This window comes from Salminus brasiliensis, chromosome 22, assembly GCF_030463535.1.
Source record: "Salminus brasiliensis chromosome 22, fSalBra1.hap2, whole genome shotgun sequence".
Lineage (NCBI taxonomy): Eukaryota > Metazoa > Chordata > Actinopteri > Characiformes > Bryconidae > Salminus > Salminus brasiliensis.
The window spans coordinates 20,333,490-20,338,489 of NC_132899.1; the positions used below are offsets into that span (position 1 = coordinate 20,333,490).

Consider the following 5,000-nt stretch of genomic DNA (forward strand, 5'->3'; position numbering starts at 1 on the left):
CCAGCGCCTTAGACCACTCGGCCACACTACCTCTCACAACAACCACCTTTGTCTGCTTTGGAAAAATGAAGGCTACAGTGTTTTGACAAACAAACAGAAAATTGTGTGCAATTGCAGTGTTCCCAGATTGGTTGTCTGGTTGTAACATAAGCTTCCTTGTAAATGTTGTCATGAAAAAACTTTGAGTGAAGTATTTGATGCGAAAATCCACAAACATGCTGAAATATAGTAAACTATGGAGGCATTCCTTAAAAAGAATGTCTCAGACAATAAAATTTTCTGTTGAAAACATTGTTTTTGCAGTTTTGTGTCTCTGAGCTAAAAAAAACTGCTTTTGGCAGCGGTGGGATTCGAACCCACGACCCCGAAGAGACTGGAGCCTTAATCCAGCGCCTTGGACCGCTCGGCCACGCTAACTTCTGCAGTTGCAGTTGCTGCTTCCTTTGTTTTGCAAGGTTTTATTATCTTAAAAACAATCAGAATATGCAGAAACAAAAGCATGCACTCTCTCCCATGAAAAAGATCCCTTTCATGCTAGCTATGAAACTCTGAAACAGACAATGACCATTCCGTAACACAGGAAAGCGCAAAGCAATGGCAGCTGAAAGACAGCATTAAGCATATTCCAGCATGAGACCAATCTGAGATGGGGTTGTTGCAAAAGCTTGACTGGCAGTGGTGGGATTTGAACCCACGCCTCAACAGAGACTGGAGCCTAAATCCAGCGCCTTAGACCACTCGGCCACACTACCTCTCATAATAACCACCTTTGTCTGCTTTGGAAAAATGAAGGCTACAGTGTTTTGACAAACAAACAGAAAATTGTGTGCAATTGCAGTGTTCCCAGATTGGTTGTCTGGTTGTAACATAAGCTTCCTTGTAAATGTTGTCATTAAAAAACTTTGAGTGAAGTATTTGATGCGAAAATCCACAAACATGCTGAAATATAGTAAACTATGGAGGCATTCCTTAAAAAGAATGTCTCAGACAATAAAATTTTCTGTTGAAAACATTGTTTTTGCAGTTTTGTGTCTCTGAGCTAAAAAAAAACTGCTTTTGGCAGCGATGGGATTCAAACCCACGCCCCCGAAGAGACTGGAGCCTAAAACCAGCGCCTTAGACCGCTCGGCCGCGCTACCTTCTGCAGTTGCAGTTGCTGCTTCCTTTGTTTTGCAAGGTTTTATCATCTTAAAAACAATCAGAATATGCAGAACCAAAAGCATGCACTCTCTCCCATGAAAAAGATCCCTTTCATGCTAGTTATGCAACTCTGAAACAGACAACGACCATTCGGTAACACAGGAAAGCACAAAGCAATGGCAGCTGAAAGACAGCATTAAGCATATTCCAGCATGGGACCAATCTGAGATGGGGTTGTTGCAAAAGCTTGACTGGCAGTGGTGGGATTTGAACCCACGCCTCAACAGAGACTGAAGCCTAAATCCAGCGCCTTAGACCACTCGGCCACACTACCTCTCATAACAACCACCTTTGTCTGCTTTCGAAAAATGAAGGCTACAGTGTTTTGACAAACAAACAGAAAATTGTGTGCAATTGCAGTGTTCCCAGATTGGTTGTCTGGTTGTAACATAAGCTTCCTTGTAAATGTTGTCATTAAAAAACTTTGAGTGAAGTATTTGATGCGAAAATCCACAAACATGCTGAAATATAGTAAACTATGGAGGCATTCCTTAAAAAGAATGTCTCAGACAATAAAATTTTCTGTTGAAAACATTGTTTTTGCAGTTTTGTGTCTCTGAGCTAAAAAAAAACTGCTTTTGGCAGCGAAGGGATTCAAACCCACGCCCCCGAAGAGACTGGAGCCTAAAACCAGCGCCTTAGACCGCTCAGCCACGCTACCTTCTGCAGTTGCAGTTGCTGCTTCCTTTGTTTTGCAAGGTTTTATCATCTTAAAAACAATCAGAATATGCAGAAACAAAAGCATGCACTCTCTCCCATGAAAAAGATCCCTTTCATGCTAATTATGAAACTCTGAAACAGACAATGACCATTCGGTAACACAGGAAAGCACAAAGCAATGGCAGCTGAAAGACAGCATTAAGCATATTCCAGCATGGGACCAATCTGAGATGGGGTTGTTGCAAAAGCTTGACTGGTACTGGTGGGATTTGAACCCACGCCTCAACAGAGACTGAAGCCTAAATCCAGCGCCTTAGACCACTCGGCCACACTACCTCTCACAACAACCACCTTTGTCTGCTTTGGAAAAATGAAGGCTACAGTGTTTTGACAAACAAACAGAAAATTGTGTGCAATTGCAGTGTTCCCAGATTGGTTGTCTGGTTGTAACATAAGCTTCCTTGTAAATGTTGTCATGAAAAAACTTTGAGTGAAGTATTTGATGCGAAAATCCACAAACATGCTGAAATATAGTAAACTATGGAGGCATTCCTTAAAAAGAATGTCTCAGACAATAAAATTTTCTGTTGAAAACATTGTTTTTGCAGTTTTGTGTCTCTGAGCTAAAAAAAACTGCTTTTGGCAGCGGTGGGATTCGAACCCACGACCCCGAAGAGACTGGAGCCTTAATCCAGCGCCTTGGACCGCTCGGCCACGCTAACTTCTGCAGTTGCAGTTGCTGCTTCCTTTGTTTTGCAAGGTTTTATTATCTTAAAAACAATCAGAATATGCAGAACCAAAAGCATGCACTCTCTCCCATGAAAAAGATCCCTTTCATGCTAGTTATGCAACTCTGAAACAGACAACGACCATTCGGTAACACAGGAAAGCACAAAGCAATGGCAGCTGAAAGACAGCATTAAGCATATTCCAGCATGGGACCAATCTGAGATGGGGTTGTTGCAAAAGCTTGACTGGCACTGGTGGGATTTGAACCCACGCCTCAACAGAGACTGAAGCCTAAATCCAGCGCCTTAGACCACTCGGCCACACTACCTCTCATAACAACCACCTTTGTCTGCTTTGGAAAAATGAAGGCTACAGTGTTTTGACAAACAAACAGAAAATTGTGTGCAATTGCAGTGTTCCCAGATTGGTTGTCTGGTTGTAACATAAGCTTCCTTGTAAATGTTGTCATGAAAAAACTTTGAGTGAAGTATTTGATGCGACAATCCACAAACATGCTGAAATATAGTGAACTATGGAGGCATTCCTTAAAAAGAATGTCTCAGACAATAAAATTTTCTGTTGAAAACATTGTTTTTGCAGTTTTGTGTCTCTGAGCTAAAAAAAACTGCTTTTGGCAGCGGTGGGATTCGAACCCACGCCCCCGAAGAGACTGGAGCCTTAATCCAGCGCCTTGGACCGCTCGGCCACGCTACCTTCTGCAGTTGCAGTTGCTGCTTCCTTTGTTTTGCAAGGTTTTATTATCTTAAAAACAATCAGAATATGCAGAAACAAAAGCATGCACTCTCTCCCATGAAAAAGATCCCTTTCATGCTAGCTATGAAACTCTGAAACAGACAATGACCATTCGGTAACACAGGAAAGCGCAAAGCATTGGCGGCTGAAAGACAGCATTAAGCATATTCCAGTATGGGACCAATCTGAGATGGGGTTGTTGCAAAAGCTTAACTGGCAGCGGTGGGATTTGAACCCACGCCTCAACAGAGACTGAAGCCTAAATCCAGCGCCTTAGACCACTCGGCCACACTACCTCTCATAACAAACACCTTTGTCTGCTTTGGAAAAATGAAGGCTACAGTGTTTTGACAAACAAACAGAAAATTGTGTGCAATTGCAGTGTTCCCAGATTGGTTGTCTGGTTGTAACATAAGCTTCCTTGTAAATGTTGTCATGAAAAAACTTTGAGTGAAGTATTTGATGCGAAAATCCACAAACATGCTGAAATATAGTAAACTATGGAGGCATTCCTTAAAAAGAATGTCTCAGACAATAAAATTTTCTGTTGAAAACATTGTTTTGGCAGTTTTGTGTCTCTGAGCTAAAAAAAAACTGCTTTTGGCAGCTGTGGGATTCGAACCCACACCCCCGAAAAGACTGGAGCCTTAATCCAGCGCCTTGGACCGCTCGGCCATGCTACCTTCTGCAGTTGCAGTTGCTGCTTCCTTTGTTTTGCAAGGTTTTATTATCTTAAAAACAATCAGAATATGCAGAAACAAAAGCATGCACTCTCTCCCATGAAAAAGATCCCTTTCATGCTAGCTATGAAACTCTGAAACAGACAATGACCATTCGGTAACACAGGAAAGCGCAAAGCAATGGCAGCTGAAAGACAGCATTAAGCATATTCCAGCATAGAACCAATCTGAGATGGGGTTGTTGCAAAAGCTTGACTGGCAGTGGTGGGATTTGAACCCACGCCTCAACAGAGACTGGAGCCTAAATCCAGTGCCTTAGACCACTTGGCCACACTACCTCTCACAACAACCACCTTTGTCTGCTTTGGAAAAATGAAGGCTACAGTGTTTTGACAAACAAATAGAAAATTGTGTGCAATTGCAGTGTTCCCAGATTGGTTGTCTGGTTGTAACATAAGCTTCCTTGTAAATGTTGTCATGAAAAAACTTTGAGTGAAGTATTTGATGCGAAAATCCACAAACATGCTGAAATATAGTAAACTATGGAGGCATTCCTTAAAAAGAATGTCTCAGACAATAAAATTTTCTGTTGAATACATTGTTTTTGCAGTTTTGTGTCTCAGAGCTAAAAAAAACTGCTTTTGGCAGCGGTGGGAATCGAACCCACGCCCCCGAAGAGACTGGAGCCTTAATCCAGCACCTTAGACCGCTCGGCCACGCTACCTTCTGCAGTTGCAGTTGCTGCTTCCTTTGTTTTGCAAGGTTTTATCATCTTAAAAACAATCAGAATATGCAGAAACAAAAGCATGCACTCTCTCCCATGAAAAAGATCCCTTTCATGCTAGCTATGAAACTCTGAAACAGACAATGACCATTCGGTAACACAGGAAAGCGCAAAGCAATGGCAGCTGAAAGACAGCATTAAGCATATTCCAGCATGGGACCAATCTGAGATGGGGTTGTTGCAAAAGCTTGACT

General features: G+C 42.1%; 12 non-coding genes across 12 annotated transcripts in view; all 12 read right to left on the bottom strand.

Annotated features, from left to right (window-relative positions):
- trnal-uag (transfer RNA leucine (anticodon UAG)) overlaps window positions 1–31 on the bottom strand; it is an 82-nt gene extending 51 nt beyond the window's left edge. Inside the window, exon 1 of the tRNA in view lies at window positions 1–31. This exon is cut by the window's left edge and continues 51 nt beyond it. This is a non-coding gene — a tRNA (tRNA-Leu).
- Window positions 32–335: 304 nt separating this feature from the next.
- trnal-aag (transfer RNA leucine (anticodon AAG)) lies at window positions 336–417 on the bottom strand. The gene has a single exon. It is a non-coding gene; the product is annotated as a tRNA-Leu (tRNA).
- A 253-nt stretch (window positions 418–670) lies between these two features.
- Window positions 671–752, bottom strand: trnal-uag (transfer RNA leucine (anticodon UAG)). Its single transcript has one exon. It is a non-coding gene; the product is annotated as a tRNA-Leu (tRNA).
- Window positions 753–1,392: 640 nt separating this feature from the next.
- On the bottom strand, window positions 1,393–1,474 carry trnal-uag (transfer RNA leucine (anticodon UAG)). Its single transcript has one exon. It is a non-coding gene; the product is annotated as a tRNA-Leu (tRNA).
- A 640-nt stretch (window positions 1,475–2,114) lies between these two features.
- Window positions 2,115–2,196, bottom strand: trnal-uag (transfer RNA leucine (anticodon UAG)). The gene has a single exon. It is a non-coding gene; the product is annotated as a tRNA-Leu (tRNA).
- Window positions 2,197–2,500: 304 nt separating this feature from the next.
- trnal-aag (transfer RNA leucine (anticodon AAG)) lies at window positions 2,501–2,582 on the bottom strand. Its single transcript has one exon. It is a non-coding gene; the product is annotated as a tRNA-Leu (tRNA).
- A 253-nt stretch (window positions 2,583–2,835) lies between these two features.
- On the bottom strand, window positions 2,836–2,917 carry trnal-uag (transfer RNA leucine (anticodon UAG)). Its single transcript has one exon. It is a non-coding gene; the product is annotated as a tRNA-Leu (tRNA).
- A 304-nt stretch (window positions 2,918–3,221) lies between these two features.
- On the bottom strand, window positions 3,222–3,303 carry trnal-aag (transfer RNA leucine (anticodon AAG)). The gene has a single exon. It is a non-coding gene; the product is annotated as a tRNA-Leu (tRNA).
- Window positions 3,304–3,556: 253 nt separating this feature from the next.
- trnal-uag (transfer RNA leucine (anticodon UAG)) lies at window positions 3,557–3,638 on the bottom strand. The gene has a single exon. It is a non-coding gene; the product is annotated as a tRNA-Leu (tRNA).
- A 640-nt stretch (window positions 3,639–4,278) lies between these two features.
- trnal-uag (transfer RNA leucine (anticodon UAG)) lies at window positions 4,279–4,360 on the bottom strand. The gene has a single exon. It is a non-coding gene; the product is annotated as a tRNA-Leu (tRNA).
- A 304-nt stretch (window positions 4,361–4,664) lies between these two features.
- Window positions 4,665–4,746, bottom strand: trnal-aag (transfer RNA leucine (anticodon AAG)). Its single transcript has one exon. It is a non-coding gene; the product is annotated as a tRNA-Leu (tRNA).
- Window positions 4,747–4,999: 253 nt separating this feature from the next.
- Window position 5,000, bottom strand: part of trnal-uag (transfer RNA leucine (anticodon UAG)) — an 82-nt gene continuing 81 nt past the window's right edge. Inside the window, exon 1 of the tRNA in view lies at window position 5,000. This exon is cut by the window's right edge and continues 81 nt beyond it. This is a non-coding gene — a tRNA (tRNA-Leu).